General features: G+C 39.3%; 1 long non-coding RNA gene across 1 annotated transcript in view; it reads left to right on the top strand.

Moving 5' to 3' along the window:
* The first annotated feature begins 1,165 nt into the window (after positions 1–1,165).
* Positions 1,166–18,016, top strand: part of LOC130541707 (uncharacterized) — a 119,968-nt gene continuing 103,117 nt past the window's right edge. The window contains exon 1 of the long non-coding RNA XR_008955800.2: positions 1,166–1,209. This is a non-coding gene — a long non-coding RNA (uncharacterized LOC130541707). The remainder of the gene's footprint in view (positions 1,210–18,016) is intronic.

Genomic DNA, 18,016 nt, shown 5'->3' on the forward strand with positions numbered 1-18,016 from the left:
TCTGTGGGGATACAAACATTCAGAACATATCAGGAGGTAATGAGTTTTTATGTTACCAACAAGGTTGTGATTAGCATCCTTGTACTTGCCTCTTTGGACCTGTGTCTATAGGTATGCTGAATCGTAGAATGTGGCACCCAGAACTCTAAGATGGCTCCCACAATTCCTTGTACTCTAGTGTACACAGCCTGCATCAACCTCTCCCCTTTAGTGTGACTGAGACTGTGACTATAAAGGATTTCACTCCCATGGTTAGAATACATTATAAGACAAAGATGAAATGAGTTTCAGATGTAATTAACATCCAAAATTAGTCGAGTTTGATTTAATCAAAAGAGACATTATTCTGGGTGGACCTGACTTATTCAGGCAAGTACTTACAAGGAACTGGACCCTTCTTAAAAAAAGAGATCAGAAGCATGAGGGAGATTTTCCTTGCTGGCTTTTAAGAAGCAAATTACCTCATTAACTGCTTATGGAGGGGGCTGTGTGGCAAAGACCTGAGAGTGGTCTCTAGAAGCTGAGAGAGGTTCTTGTTCAGCAACCAAAAAGAAAATAAGAACTCAGTCATACAACTGCAAGGAATTCAGTACTGTCAACAACCAGTTATCTTAAAAGTGATCTTGAAACCTTACATCTAATCTACTTTCTGTCACTACAGATTGGATTTTATTTGCTATAATTTGTATAATAGAACTTTACAATCTATACTCTTTTTTTCTGGCTGTTTTCATTCAGCATAGTTATTTTATGACTCATCTGTGTTGCATGTATTAATAGTTTATTACTTTTATTGTGTAGTAGTATTCTAGTTTTTCTGTGCTTGTGAATTTGATTTGGTCAGTCTTTTAAATTGTAACCATTTGATTTCAGCCTGGTGAGACCCTAGCAGAGAATCCAACCAACCCATACTCAAACCTCTGATTCATAGAAACTGTGAGATAATACGCTTGTGTGGTTTTAAGGTTATCTGTGCCCCAATTCTCCACAAAGGAACTCGATGAGGCCCAGATGTTTATGTGCATGTGCTAGGGTTTGGCACACAGGAGAAAAACCCTGAAATCATGAGACTTAGTGGTATATTGGGCAGCTGGTACATGTACCCCTTCTCCCACTAGAAAGAGAGACAAAACTTTACTCTGTAAACAAATCTCAGCAGAAGGGAGAGAATTACTCTGGATTGTAAGCAAATATCTCTGGAAGAAAGGGGTAAGTTGTTTCTGTTTATTACCCTTGGGATGTAAGCAAATGGCTCCAGGAGAGATATATCTCTAAACTGTATCCAGAGCAATTTGTGTTCTCTAACTTCCAAGGCATGTTTACCATTCAATCATGAAGTCTGGGTTATACAGAAATAGAAAAATATTCACGCAGCATTGCCTATGATCTATTTGTTAAGTCAAATGAAATGGCACCATAGGTTATATACACATGTACGTGTGTGCCTGTGTGTATATGAGTGTGTGCTAAAATCAGTGGTCCTTTTCCTTATTACTTCTATTCCCCAGTCCTCTCAAGAAGTAAATGGCTTCAACTCTTTCAGTCATTGCTTCTGATTCTTACCGCTATGTCTCTAAATAATCTGCATATCATATATTTCTTGATTTTGTAGTTTTATGGTTATCTTTTGACTTCTTGTTATAGTCTATTAAGATAATTAACTCTCTTAGATGTTCCTCCACCCCATCCGTGTTCCAAGTCTCCCTTTTCCTTTTTCTAGAAAAGCCCTATCATAATTTGGGTTAAATAAATATTCAGATTTATATTTCCATAGTTATTGAAATATTCATTGGTGAATCAAATAGTGTACTGTGATAATAGCTTCTTTCTTGTATTACTTTTTGAATTTTTTGGAGTTTACTATTTCCTGAATTTTTCTTTTTTTCTTATCTTCTTAAATAGCTATCAATGTTTAAACAATGTTAAGATATAATTGACATACAATAATTTTCAAATAAAGTTGATAAGTTTTGTCATATGTATCCTACACATATGAAATTATTACCACCAGAAAGATAATGACCATTGGCATCAACCTCCAAGGATTGCTTGGGACTCTTTTTAATGCCTTCTTCCTTTTTATTCCTACCTTCTTCCATTTTCAGGAAACTACTAATCTAGTTTCTGTCACTACGGATTGGATTTTATTTGCTAGAATTTGTATAATAGAACTTTACAATGTGTACTCTTTTTTTGTCCAGCTGTTTTCATTCAGCGTAGTTATTTTGTGACTCATCCATGTTGCATGTATTAATAGTTTATTACTTTTATTGTGTAGTAGTATTCTAGTTTTTCTGTCCTTGTGAATATTTGGTCAGTCTTTTAAATTGTAACCATTTTAATAGGTATGTAGTAGTATCTCAATGTGATTAATTTTTATTTTCCTAGTGACAAATGATGTTGAATATCTTTCTATGTGCTTATTTGCTATCCATATATGTTTGCTGATGAAGTGTCTACTTAAATCTTTTGTCCATTTTTTAAATGATTTTTTTCAAATTACGTCTTGAGAGTTATTTACATATTGTAGATACACATCCTTTATCAGATAAGTAATTTGCAAGTCACTTTGTTTGTGATTTACAAACATTATCTTTTGGTCTGTGGCTTGTCTTTTTTACTTTCTTAATAGTGTTTTTCGAAGAGGGGAAGTTTTTAATTTTCATAAAATCCAATGTACCACTTTTTGTTTTTTGGATTGTGACTTTGGTATTGTATTTAGGAATTCTTTTTCTAAAATACTATCACAGAGATTTTCTTTTATCTTTTCTTCTTGAAGTTCTATAGCTTTCGGTTTAACATTTAGGTATATTATTCATTTTGAGTTACTTTTTCAATATTGTGGATAGGAGTACTTACTTGGTATAAGGATATCCAATTGTTCTGGCACCATTTTTTGAAAAGACTATTCTCCAATGAAAATTGTTTTACACCTTGGTTAAAAATCAATTGCTCATGTATCGATCTATTTCTTGACCCTCCATTCTTTTCCATTGTTCGATTAACCTTTGTGTCAATATCATGCTGTCTTGATTACTACATTTTTATAGTAAGTCTTGATATTGCAATGTCCCTTCTCACTTTGGTGAATCTCTGAAATTCTCTTACTTGATAATGCTTGCTTCCACTTGGCTGACTCTGGTCCAAAGGTGGGATGATTGCAACTCACAATTTTTTAAGATTCTGATATCAGAATGATAGACCAGAGAATCAACAGCCCTTAGATAGCAATATTTCTCAAAGTGTGGCCTGTGGACCCCTCACATCAGACATAACTTTTGAAGTTTGTGTGTATGATATTACCATTTACATTCCTGTGTATTTATGCCTGATTTATTTTGTTGTTGTTGTTGTTGTTGAGATGGAGTCTCACTCTGTCGCCCAGGCTGGAGTGCAGTGGGGCGATCTCGGCTCACTGCAAGCTTCGCCTCCCGGGTTCACGCCATTCTCCTGCCTCAGCCTCCCGAGTAGCTGGGACTACAGGCACCCACCACCACTCCTGGTTAATTTTTTGTATTTTTAGTAGAGACGGGGTTTCACCGTGTTAGCCAGGTAGGTCTCGATCTCTTGACCTTGTGATCCACCCGCCTTGGCCTCCCAAAGTGCTGATCTATTAAATCAGAATCTTTAGGTAGGGGGCTCATGAATCTTCACATTTAGTAAGTTTACTGAGTGATTCTTATGGACATAAAAGTTGAAGAATTGCCTATGCTGGAAAAAAAAAACCCTTCCTTGTGTATTTTTCACATTTGTTACACAGATGAGTAAAACAGTAAAATGGATGTATTTAGTTAGGTGGAAATAAAGAAAATGCTTTAATTTACCTGTTCATTTATTTACTCACTCACTTTTTTGTTCAAACATTTATTGACTATTCATAGATGACGAAAGATAAAGTATAAAATGTAAAATGTAAAAATGCAGGCCGGGCGTGGTGGCTTACGCCTGTTATCCCAGCACTTTGGGAGGCCAAGGTGGGTGGATCACAAGGTCAGGAGATCAAGACTATCCTGGCTAACAAGGTGAAACCCCATCTCCACTAAAAATACAAAAAATTAGCCGGGCGTGGTGCCAGGCGCCTGTAGTCCCAGCTACTCGGGAGGCTGAGGCAGGAGAATGGTGTGAACCCGGGAGGTGGAGCTTGCAGTGAGCCAAGACTGCGCCACTGCGCTCCAGCCTGGGTGACAGAGCAAGACTCCTTCTCAAAAAAAAAAGAAAAAAAAATGCAAAAACACAACTTGAAGAATTCATGGAATCTATTTTCAAAGACGGGATATGTTTCTCAAGTATTATTTATGCCTGTCAGATGATGACTCAATGCTCCCTGCAATCAGGAAACAGAGGAACACTGCGCTGGAAGAACTGCCTACAGGCATCCCCACTCCCAGGCTTTTTGCAGATTTCTTTTAAACAATCCCAGACTAAAACAAAACTAACTTATCCTTAAACCTCTTTAGGATGGGAAATTTTATAGCCTCCTTCAAACATTAGTTCTGGTGCGAATAATACCACTTCCTTCAATACAAGTTCCTGAGTTAAAACAGATAAAGATTCTTTATCATGGAAAATGCAAGGAAGTGGGGGGTGGGGGGATGCTGTACAGCCCATCCTGCCCTGAGAAATATGAGAATTATTAAGAGGCTGATCAAGCTGGTTCACTTTGTTTTTACTTTGGTCTCCTTCAGTGGTATGTCCACATCAGTATCATAATGTTTTCTTTGGTTCCCTATAACTCCCAATCCCTGCTAAGGATATGTTCTTGAAAACTCATTCACATCAATGGCAAATGATAGATAAATGCACAATATCTTACACTGTAGAACTGAAGTGTGGTTCTTCAGATACTGTTAGTGGCAGTGAATCTGCACGGGTCTGCAATCACCTCAATTCTTGCCTCCTCAGAAGAAAGAATTTGACCGAGGGCCATAAGACAGAGTGAGAGATGGAGGCAAGTTTTAGAGCAGAAGTGAAGGTTTATTAAAAAGCTTTAGAACAGGAATGTGTGAAAGGAAAATGAATCTTGGGGCCCCCCAAATCACTAAGCTAAAGGGAAAAGTCAAGCTGGGAACTGCTTAGAGCCAACCTGCCTCCCGTTCTATTCAAAGTCACCCCTCTACTCACTGAGATAAATGCATATCTGATTGCCTCCTTTGGAAAGGCTAATCAGAAACTCAAAAGAATACAATTTTCTCTTATCTACCTATGACCTGGAAGCCCCTTCCCGCTTCAAGTAGTCCCGCCTTTGCGTTGAATTGTCCCGCTTTTTCTGGATAGAACCAATATTCATCTTACATATGTGGATTGATGTCTCATGTCTCCCTAAAATGTATAAAAACCAAACTGTGTTCTGACCCGCTTGGGCACATGTCGTCAGGACCTCCTGAGGCTGTGTAATGGGCGCACACCCTCAACCTTGTCAAAATAAACTTTCTAAATTAACCGAGACCTGTCTCAGATACTTGGGGGTTCACAAATGAAAGGAAGTAAAGTGCACTTCGAAGAGGGCCAAGCAGGCAACTTGAAAGATCAAGTGCACAGGTTGACTTTCCCTTAGGGTTTGGCATGCTTCAGGGGTCTTGTGTTACTTCTTCCAATTCTTCCCTTGGGATGGGCTGTCCTCATGCACAGTGGCCTGCTAGTGCTTATTGTGGGGGCATATGCACAGGCATTTACTGGAGTCGTATGCATGTTCTCTTGAGGCTTTTCTTCCTCTTACCAGTCAAGTGTTCCTGTAAGGTTACATGTATCAGTTAAACTCTACCATTTTGCCTTAGTGCACAAGCTTGAGCCCACTCACCCAACTCCTGAGATCTTATTGGAAAGCTGATCAATAGTTTCAGTTTTTTCTTTTTTCTTTTTTTTTTGAGATGGAGTTTCGCTCTTGTTGCACAGGCTGCAGAGCAACGGCGCAATCTTGGCTCACTGGAACTTCCACCTCCTGGGTTCAAGTGATTCTCCTGCCTCAGCCTCCCAAGTAGCTGGGATTACAGGCATGCACCACCACACCCGGCTAATTTTGTATTTTTAGTGGAGACGGTGTTTCACCATGTTGGCCAGGCTGGTCTTGAACTCCTGACCTCAGGTGATCCACCTGCCTCAGTCTCCCAAAGTGCTGGGATTATAGGCTTAAGCCACCATGCCTGGCCTCAGGTTTTTCTATTGGGGGACTGCTTTTCCTTGGCACTGGCTGAGGTTCATTCTTATTTTAGAGAGATAGTTTAACAACTGCCTGACCATCACCTGATGGTGATTGACATTCCTGGTGCGGGGCAGGTAGGCCCTCTCCTGCCCTGCTCATGTTTGATTAGCAAACTACTGTGACAATATCAGAGCTGCATAAGATTGGTACTTTGTTGGATCCTCTCCCGTGTTTCTGAAATTAGTTGCAAAAAGCATTTTGTTATTCTGCTTTCTCATTAGACAGTCGTGGAGACTGTATGATATAAACTCTCAAAAGGGCCGATAGTTAAGAGCAGTCACAAAAAATGACTCTGTATTAGATAATAGATATCACATCTGTTAGGTTTGCAAGATAGAGGACTTAGAGATCAAGAGAAATTTTACTTTCAGAGAATAACTGAGCATGCTAAAAGTTGGGAGGGGCCTTAATATACAATCATGCAAAGAAATTATCTGAGAAATGCATTGTTAGACAATTTCATCATGAACATCATAGAGTGTACTGACACAAACCTAGATTGTATAGACTGCTTCATAATGAGGCTATATAACATATAGCCTATTGCTGTTAAGCTACAAGCCTGTATAGCATGTTACTGTACTGAATACTGTAGGCAATTGTAACACATTGGTAAGTATTTGTGTGCCTAAACACATATAAACATAGAAAAGGTCCAGTTAAAAGATGGTATATTGGCCGGGCGTGGTGGACCACACCTGCCATCCCAGCACTTTGGGAGGCCAAGGTGGGAAGATAGCTTGAGGCCAGGAGTTTGAGGCCAGCCTGGACAACATAGTGGGGCTGTATCTCTACAAAACATAATTAAAAAAAAAAAAAAACTTAGCTGGGCATAGTGGCATGTACCTGTAGTCTTAGCTACTTGGAAGGCTGAGATAGGAGGATCACTTGAGCCCAGGAATGCGAGGCTACAGTGAGTTATAATTGCGTCACTGCACTCCAGCCTGGGCAACAGAGATAGACTCTGTCTAAACAAAAACAAACAAACAAACAAACAACTAAAAGGCAATATGAAAAACAAAATATGATACATCTGTATGGGGCATTTACCATGAATGGAGTTTGTGGGACTGGAAGTTGCTCTGGGTGAATCAGTGAGTGAGTGGTGAGTGAATGTGAAAGCCTAGGGCATTACTAAACACTACTGTGGGCTTTATAAACACTGTACACTTAGGCGACACTAAATTTACAAAATTCTTTTTTAATAATACATGAACTTTTGCTTACTGTAACTTTTAAACTTTATCAACTTTTACTTTTTTAAAAACATTTTGACTCTGGTAATAACACTTAGTTTAAAACACAAACACGTTATACAGCTGTACAAAAATATTTTCTGGCTTGGCGAGGAACCTCATGCCTGTAATCCCAGCACTTTGTGAGGCTGAGGTGGGCAGATCACTGGAGGCCAGGAGTTCCATACCAGCCTGACAAACACAGTGAAACCCTGTCTCTATTAAAAATAAAAAAAATTAGCTGGGCATGGTGGCACACGCCTGTAATCCCAGCTACTCTGGAGGCTGAGGCACGAGAATCACTTGAACCCAGGAGGTGGAGGTTGCAGTGAGCCAAGATTGCACCACTGCACTCTAGCCTGGGCAACAGAACCAGACTCTGTCTCACAAAAAAGGAAAAATTTCTTTATATCCCTATTTTTTAAGCTTTTTTCTATTTTCAAAGGTTTTTTTTGTATACTTTTTAAGCTTTTTTTTTGTTGTTGAAAACTAAGACACAGATACACACATCAACCTAGGAGTATACAGGGTCAGGATCATGATTATCACTGTCTTTCACTTCCATGTCTTATTCCACTGGAAGATCTTCAGGGGCAATAACATGCATGGAGCTGTCATCCCTTATAAAAAAAAGCCCTCTTCTGGAACACCTGCTGAAGGATCTGCCTGAGGCTCTTTCGCAGTTATCTTTTTAAAAAATACGTAGTAGGAGTATACGCTAAAATAATGATGAAAAGTATAGTACAGTAAACACATAAACCAGTAACACAGTTGCTTATCATCATTATCAAGTAGTATGTACTAACCTATATTTTTGGCTGGCAGCACAGTACATTTCTTTACACCAGCATCACCATGACGATAGAAATTTTTCAGCTCCATTATAATCTTACGGGATTACTGTCATAAAAGTGGTCTGTTGTTGACCAAAATGTCATTATGGGGTGCATGACTGAACTGGCCTCATTATATAGATGAGGAAGCTGGGTTCCAGGGAGGTAAAGTGATGCGTGCTAAGTCACACAGATGACTAGGGACTATCTGTAATGTGGAAATCAGATACAGCAGCCTCTACATTACTTTGGTAACATAATTATCATGGGCTTACTAATAACCCAGAGCAAGTAAAGAGCATGCTAAATACCTTCTTGTTTCATAATCATGGCAAGAGCTCTGCAGTACAAATGCAAGATAATGTCCTTTGAGTCCAATCCTTTGTGGGAAGAGGCAGAGTATAAATAAATAAGCAAGTAAGCAAGTAACTTCCAACTTATACTCCCAACAATGAAGAGTTTTAATTTTTTTTTTAATGAGTGCATCCGTAGGGGTATGTATGTATATTAACTTATATTGTGTACTGACTAGAAAATGATCCACGATCTCTCGGAAGACCCATTCCCTTGATTAGTGGTAAGTTAGGTTAGTTAATTAAGGTTACTTTAATACTAATTAGTCAGGGCTTTAATTATGCTTTCAGAACAGGAACACAGGACTCATATGGTTCTTAGTGACCCAGTTAACTAAAGTGATAGGATTTTTGTCTTTCATCTAATAATGATTCGTGATAAGGAACAGACGGAGAAAAGCTGATCCTAATGGGATTATAGAAGAATTCTTTAACCAGAGACAACCAGAGAGCAACAGAAGGTCTGAAATAAAAAAGCATCCTCTATAGCTTCTGGAATAGCTCTGCAGGGAGAACAGCCAAGGGGCTGAAGCATGGCTGACTTTGTCATGAAGAGCTCCCAAAAATTGGCCCCAGTCTAGTGAGTCAATGGATTGTAGAGTATAAGCAATAAATGACGGCCTTAATTGCAGAAGGGGTGTCATGACAAACAGAAAACTAAGTGGAAAAAGCCTTTTCCCAATCATGGTAGTGGGCTTCACTTACTGAGTGCCCTTTGTATGCCAGACCATAAGACTTGCTGGAATTGTGGAAATGAGTGTGTCAGGATTCCACTTCTCAAGGCAGAGATAGTCTGGTGGGATGGACAGATTTGCAGACAGATAAACTATGCTGCAACATGCTAAATGTGCTATTGGCAAATCTGTCCCTCCCACCCAAACTGTAAACAGACTGGAATGCATCCAATTTTCCATCAAATTCAGCATGAAAATGTGGTTAACTTCTTGCCAGTCCCAGTACTGTCTTTTGGTAGCTGTAGCCTCTTGTATTCTTGGATAATGTAGTAAGAACAATGTCCTCTAACTTGTTTAAGAAGACTTTTTGAATTCGGTGTCCTTTAGAAATGGGAATAAGCAATGTGACAACTCAAGACTGACTTGAAGAACTAAATTTGCAGCAAGTCATTGGATCTGTACGTGTTTGTGGTTTTAATGGATTATATCTATTTTCCATATTTGCAGAATACTTTGCAATCCCCATCCAATAAAGCCATTTCCCTCTACCATAGAAATGGAAGCAGGATAATCTATAAAAATATTAATTTTTACTGTAACCTTCTTTCTTTTGCATGTATTTTCCTTCCTATATACCAAGTCTTCGTGATTCCTTGTCTGGGAGTCTTTTGTACTGTGGGCCAAAAGAAACAAACTAGTTTTGTTTTTAAAAGCCCAACCTCAATATTGTACTGGATCTTTGCTGCAAGGAGCCATAATGCAGGCGAAGTCAAGGCCAAAGCTTGGAGGTTGAAACATCATTATGGAGAGGGGTGGGGGCAAAGGGGAGGCCAGCCCTGGGCTTTACAGTTTCTAAAAGAATTGCACATTTTATCTGCTTGGGGTGGCTGTGGAATCTCTGATGAGATCTGTGGTGCAAGTGGAAATTTTGGATACTTTGATCTTGACAAAGACATATTGGAGTCCCCATTCTTAAAGAGCACCTGCTGACTTGAACAGTGAGCATACAGGCAATGAACTTCATGAACAGGAAACCAGAAGGCCCTTCCCAGACACTGGGCTTGGCTCTGGGGATCTCAAAGTCTGTGTAGCAGATCTTAGAGTCTGTGTAGCAAACTCAGTGATAACAAAGATTGAATTTCTTGCCAGCTTTTTGGAATAGGAACTCAAAACACATATAATTTGTTTTAGGAAATTATAAGTAAAGTTGACATTAATCCTGTGTTGTGGCTTGCAAATTCTTACACACTACCCCACTCATATTCCATAATAAGCAAATGCATTCTTTGCTCCTGAATCAGGAACATATGTTCTCAGCAGTCTCATTTCTGTGTTCTTAGGACCCTTGATACCTAGTGCACAAAGCTCCCCTCCATTACCACTGGAAGACCCCCCTTTAGAATCTACATATCTGGCTAGAAAGAAGCTTAGACTAGTATTAGTTATAATGTGAACTCATTTCATACATACTCAGAACATTCATGAATTCAATTCTACCTGCTAGTATTCTTTGGTACAACCACAGCTTTTATCTGGTACTCGACCACAGAAGTAGTTTGTATTAATGCTGGAGCAAAATCAGTCTTCTTTGGACTTCTTGAGAAATTTGTATCTGTATAGGGTTGATATACAAAGGATTCTGCTTTAGATGGACAATTTGGAAGATTTCCAAGGATAATTTTTGATTACTAAAATTTTTCCTTACCTTTTTTTTAATTCTAGAAACTAGGCTGGCACAAAAGTAATTGCAGTTTTTGCCATTACTTTTAATTGCTTATTGTCCAATTCCACATTGAAAGTAATGGCAAAAACTGCAATTAGTTTTGAAGCAACCTAATAGCTCACTAATATGACACTTTGTCATTTTACATATATCTTTCTCAAATCACACAAATATTACTCATTAAATAAATAAATTCTAGTTTTTTCAACTCTATCCTGATGATATTACTGTAATCACAAAAGGAGATGCCACAGAAGTCTGAAAGTGAAAGGGAATGCAGATGACAGCAGCATCTTCAAGGAAAGGCATGGAGGATATTCAGGAGTTATAAAATCACAGGTTAGAGAAGTTATAGGAAGAAAAAAGATAAGTGCAGATTTGACAAGTTTTTTTCTGGCTTTAGATCTCTGTTATTTAAGCTCGGTGTCTTATACAGTTCACGCCATTCTTGATAAGCATCCCCTTAAGTCTCTCTAAAAATCATTAATATTATCTTGCAAATAACACTCCGTGAGGTTGTGAAACCTTACTTTGCTTCTCCAGATCTCCCTCACTTATTTCTGGGACTGTTTCCATTACTGATATTCTGATGGCTTCTGAACCTAACTCTGTAGCCATGACCTCTCTCCTGACCTCCAGACTGTTTTTTAATCCAATTGCCTACCTGACATCTCCTCTGAATTTCTGAAAGGTCACAAAATAAATGGCCCTCTCCCTGAACCTATTCCCAGTTCTCTCCCCTTTTCAATAATTAGCCATTTCTCTAAGAGTTGCTTCAGCTAGAAACCATGCAGTGTTTTGTTTGTTCATTTGTTTTTGTTTGTTTCTGTTTCTGTTTTGTTTTGTTTTTTCTTTTGAGATGGATTCTGTCACCCAAGCTGGAGTGCAATGGCACAATCTCGGCTCACTGCAACCTCCGCCTCCCAGGTTCAAGTGATTCTCCTGCCTCAACCTCCCGAGTAGCTGGGATTACAGGTTCCAGTCACTATACCTAGCTAAGTTTTGTATTTTTAGTAGAGATGGGGTTTCACTATGTTAGCCAGGCTGGTCTTAAACTCCTGATCTCAAGTGATCTGCCCACCTCAGCCTCCCAAAGTGCTGGGATTACAGGTGTGAGCCATTGTGCCTGGCCCCATGCAGTCTTTTTAATTCTGTTCTTTTCTCCACCCCAACATCCAACATGTCAGCAAATCCTGTCTACTGTTATTTGCAAAGTATGTCCCAAGTCAACTAAGTATTTTTCTGTTTCCAGTGCTGCTATCTTTGTCTTAGCACCCACCATCATTTTCCTGAAATGCTGCCATAGTCTCTAGACTGATCTCTCCACTTCCCCTTCTGCTGCCACTTCCCTCCACATTCCAGGCTCTACAGAGCAACTATGGTGAAGCCACAAAAACAAAATTCAGATCATGGCAATTCCTAGCTAAAACCTTCTAGTAGTTTCCTACTGCACACAGAATAAAGTCCAAATGCCTGATGTGGTTTAACAGTTTCTCCATGACTCAATGCCTACTCATCTTCATGAATCACCCTCTACCACTCTTTCACTTGCTCACACACTGTGGTTTCCCCTATGACCTTCTCTTGGGTTTTTGAAATGCCAAGCTTATTATGATCTTCAGGCCTGTGCCCTTGCTGTTAATGCTACCTGGAATGTTCTTCCCTCAGGATCTTCATAAGGCTGATTCTTTTTTGCTTTTCAAATCTCAGCTCTAGTGGCATCTTCTCAGTGAGACCTACACTGACTCCAGCTCTCAATCACATCAACGTGTTTAATTTTTTGTTAAACTCATGGATACCTAAAACGCCCTTTGGTTTTTATTTGTGGGCTGGTTTATGATCTACCTTCACCTTCCTATGTCTGTCTTATTCTCTGCCATGTTCTTGGCACCTGGTAGGATGTAGTCACTGAGTAGACCCTCATGAACAAGTGGTAAATGAATGGATGAAGGTCTCTAAGGTGTATTTCATTTGGGTTCATTAATATGGTTTTTTGAACTAAAATGTGGCAATCTCCACATTTTTTTTTTATCTTGCTTTATTTCCCTTTTGGGATACCTGCTGCTAAAACCTCTTCTTGTCCCATAGCCACAGGGATGAGTTTCTGCAGTCTAACCCTTCTTCCCTCCTCACTTCCCCCACAGAGGGGCAGACAATGAACATTTCTAGCATGACCATTTCTAAAGCTGCATCAAGCTTTCTAGAGCTAGTTCAATGAATCCAAACAGTAATGAAACTACTTCTATATGAACCTAAGGAAAGTGCCTTTTGCTTTTCACGGCTGTGCCCAAACAATCTGTGCTCCTGTTTTTAGTGGCCCACTGAGCTCCCAATGAGATAGTTTTTTAGTATATATATTTTTTGCAGTCCTCTTTCCCAAGGATTCAGATAGGAGTTTAGGGCTATTGTGGACCCGGGGAAATATTTGAGGAACAGACCCCATTTGTGCATAAAACGTTTCTTCTAACAAAACTGGTTCTGGTCAGTGTCTGGGCCTGATACTTTCAAGGCCCCTCGTTCCTAGTGCAAATAGCTTCTACAGATCTTTCCGCTCCAGGCTGCCAGCCTTGCCTGGATATAGCTGGATCCCACCATGAACACAGCTTAAGCTCCAGCTGCTATCCCCAGTCCAATGCCAAAGTGATATTATAATCCTGACACAGGACTAATTAACCATGCCTAAGTGGTTAGGAAAGGATTCATGGAGGACAGAATATTTAAGCTCATTTCAAGGGGTAAGTTGAAGAATGTAAGGCAGAGAGGGAAGTGAAAGCAAAAAAAAAAATGACGTATATATGTAAAGACATAGAAATTATACAATCAGGTTCTTAAGAGGAATTTAGTAGTGTTAGAGTACAAGAGGAGGGAGAAAGGGCTGGTAAGGGAAGTTGGAACCAGGTCACTTAGGCCTTGTGGGCCCTGACAAGGAACTGAGATTTAATGAATAGGGGAATGTCACTGAATGCATTTTTAAGCAAGAGACAGATGTCATCAAAACATTCTTTTATAAATATAACTCTGGTAGGAGCATATATAATAAATTAGTGTGGGAGAGATTACTGGTAGAGAGATCAGAGAGGGGTCTATTACCAGGGTCAGGCAGGAGAAAAATAGAAACATGGACTAAGGGGATAGCCATAATGGTAGTGGGGAAAGAATAAGAAGGATCTGATTTCAGGTGCATTTCAGAGAGAGCATAGACTTGATACTGGCTGAGAGGGATTATGGAAAATAAGTTTCAAGGGTGATTAACCAAATTTTACTCTTGGAAAATTGTGAGACTTAATATGGCATCAATTGAGATAATTAATCCAAGAAGAGAAGGAATAGAGAAGAAGAGAGAAAGATGTTTGCCATACTTCACTAACACAGCCCAGAAGAAAAGTCTTACATCGTAGATACAGTATTTAAGGTTGGGGTTGTAGTGCTACCAGGACAGGAACATAGGCCACCCCATTGATATTGTTGATGGAATGGAGGGGTAATCTGACACATGTGGCATATTAGTAGTTTGTACTAAGGATTTTGATCTGTATTGAAAAGGTAAGTGATCCTCAAAGAGTCACTGATCCTTGTCTGACATTTACCCATTCTCTAACTTCCATTAGCAGTCTGTTGGCATTCTCGCACTGATATATACAGAGCTCTTTGCCTTTTCAGTCTCATTGCACAAACACTGAATCACTGTCTGTGCTGTAGGAAGGAGAAACCAATGTTTTTGTTTTTGCTTTTTAAAATTTGTGGTGCTTAAAGCAGAGAGGCATTAGAGTACAGAACTAGGAGTCAAAAGATTTTGGTTCTTTTCCTAGTTGCTCAAGTTAGGTAGCCTTTCCTTTTTTTTCTTTCTACTTCCTTCCTTCCTTTTTTCCCTTCCTTATTTTTTAAAACTTTGGTTTCATCATCTGTAAAATGGTGATGAATTGTGGTGGTGGTTGTAACATTTTGGCTACTTGGCAGGAATCAAATGTAAGGATCAAGTAGGATAATGTTTACAATGATTCAATGTGTTGCTATTTACTTAAAGTACAGTAGCAGCAAATATTATCCAATGAAATTACCTGGTATGTTGTACAGAATGCTCCATGATGCCTGGAGAAGATGACCACATTTCCATACCAGTCAGTTTTGTGTAATAATAGAATAGTGATTGAGAACAGAGGCTCCGGAGCACACTGTGGCAAATGGAAGTCCCAGTCAGCCACTTTTCAGTGGAATGATCATACACAAGTTATTTGGACTCTTTAAATCTTTCTTTCACTATCAATAAAATAGAGAAAGTAATTCTTATTTCACAAATTTTATGGGATAAAGCAGATGATACAAGTATTGAGGATATTGATTTTATCCTATCACACTTGGGTGTAAGAAATGTCATATGATTCTTCTAAATAAAAACTAAATCTCACTATGAGCAGCCATTCACCAGGATAGTCAGACAGCTATTATCATTCATATTTGTTCTTTGCCTCTAGCCACAGATAGTTGTTTCCAAAGAATCTAGGAGTCTTATATTGTGTCTTGAAGGAAAACAATTCTCAACTCCTCAACCCATGGTAGTTGCTATTAGATGCTTATAGTTCAACTCTAATAGCAGAGGCTCTGCTAGTTCTGTGTCAACCTTGGGTGTAGGGGCCTTTGCTAAGACTGGGAGGTTCAGCTTTTAGTGCCCCTAGCACAGCACACAGCCATTCACTCCAAGGCCTTGTATCTTCTGAGAGAGCAGAAACTGAATTAGGTGTGGATCTTCACTACCTGCAAAACCAGTCAAAACCCCCACCCCTTCCCAGGTTTGGGGTATCTCCCCGTCTTTCAGGTTCAGAATATTTGGCCTCGCTGCTTACATACTTTCTCCACTCAGCCTTGGCATTTCCCATGCAATTTCTCCTCAAAGGATCTTTAAAAACAATGTTGCTATTTCTTTCCTGGGGGCGTGGTGAATAGCATATTTACCCAGTTGAAGTTGTCATGTGAAATCCCTGTTTTATGCATATAGATCACTTATCATACTTCCTAACACGAGGTAAGTGCTCTATGAATGTGATGGAGAGCTGCTGTCTCTCCTGAGCCATCTTCCAGCTTCCTCAAGCTTTACAATCCTGCTCTGTGCCCAGGAAGCTGACATACAGGATGCATCATTGAGTTCCCATGTTCTCTGGCTTCTGGTTAGGCTCTGTCTATGGGGGGATGAGAGACAGGGAGTACAGTTAGGTTGAGGAATTCATTCTCCTGGCTGCTCCCTGTGGAGTCACATGTGGCTGCCTCACTCTGTGGCAGGCTACAGCTTTTGCTGGATGGCCCATGCTTCATGGTCTTTTCTCTTCTTTTCCTGCCTCTTCATGCCTTAGATGTGGTGACACCTCCTGTGGTTACCAGCTCTAGAGTATTACCCCATCCTTTGTTGTTTTCCTCCTTTGGTAAATAGCTCCCATCCTCATTATTCTTAATATATATATATATTTTTTTTTCCCGAGATGGAGTGTTGCTCTGTCACCCAGGCTGGAGTGCAGTGGCGTGATCTTGGTTCATTGCAACCTCCATCTCCCGAGTTCAAGCAATTCTCCTGCCTCAGCCTCTTGAGTAGATGGGATTACAGGCACGTACCACCACGTCCAGCAAATTTTTGTATTTTTAGTAGAGACAGGGTTACACCATGTTGGCCAGGCTGGTCTCGAACTCCTGACCCCAGGTGATCTACCCACCTCGGCCTCGCAAAGTGCTGGGATCACAGACATGAGCCACCACGCCCGGCCTCTTAATAAAATCTTTATTTTATTCAAGTATTGGGTTCTTAAGTGCTTCCTGGATCACTCTCAAAACTAGAGGAATAAATGTTGAGGCCAATCATAATCATTTTATTCCCATGTCAGCAAAAGATGGTCATGTGCTGCACTGCGGTCAGTTAAATAAAAGAAAGAGGGTTCCTGGGAGTACCTCAGAAGGTTTTCTTTACCCTTAAAAAGAGACACCTAATAAAAGCTTGTGCTTTTTATCTTTACATGTTGTGTGTATGGAAGTGATAGTTGGAGCCATTGGAGCCACCTTGTGACCATGAGTGAAAGCCAAGAGAAAATCATAGAGAAATCTGACATTGTTAAGTTGCTGAATTAAGTCCAGAATTTCCTGCTGTCAAGCTTTTGTTATGGGATATAATTTATTTTCTGTGATTTAAATGACTTTAGTTGGGGGATTAATCCCAATCTCTCTTTACACTTATTTGTTTTTAGTGCAAAAACAATTCCTAACAGAAAAATAATTATTTTCAATGTTCGGTAGCTGCTATTTTTTTCTATTGCATTGTATTTTCAAGTTAAGGCCATAAAATAGTAAAGAACATTTGAATCTCTTTAAAGTGAAGACTTCCAGTGGTATCAAATTTTTGTATCATCTGAGAATTGGCACACTTCCGAGATGAGTGGGATAGGAAGTGGGAAATCTACAATTTCAACATGTGTCTAATAGGGGTTAAATTTTTCTTGAGAGAACAAACAAAAAAAATAACATCTATAAGATTACAGAAAAAATGTTACCTTGCTTTTCTTAGAATTTCAGTTTTACTGTGGAAATTGTGGAGTCTGAAAAGGAAAAGCTATTTGCTTACAGAGTTAAAGGATAGACTATCCTGGAGACTCTGGAAAACTTTAGTATCAGCCATTCTACCAGTTACTGATTTACAATTTGCCAAATGCTTGGAAATTTCCTGGCCTATTGTTACCATGATGTAATTATTTGTTTAGCATATTTTCTAGCAAGAAAAGAGAGGTCGAAGACAGAAGTGGTAAGTTTTCAATTTCAGATACAGGTCAGAGGTAAAGGAGTCATATAGCTGGATTTTCCAGGAAAGACTCCATTTCTAATATGGATCAATTCATTCAGTTCTACTTCAGTGACTCAAGTATCACAGAACGTAAAGACCATAAGTCATATGAGTCATCTCTTTCATTTTTTTTTTTTTTACCAGAAACTCTATCAGTTGACCAGAAATAATTACAATTTCATAAA

The sequence above is a fragment of the Pan paniscus genome, chromosome 1 (genome assembly GCF_029289425.2).
Source record: "Pan paniscus chromosome 1, NHGRI_mPanPan1-v2.0_pri, whole genome shotgun sequence".
NCBI lineage: Eukaryota > Metazoa > Chordata > Mammalia > Primates > Hominidae > Pan > Pan paniscus.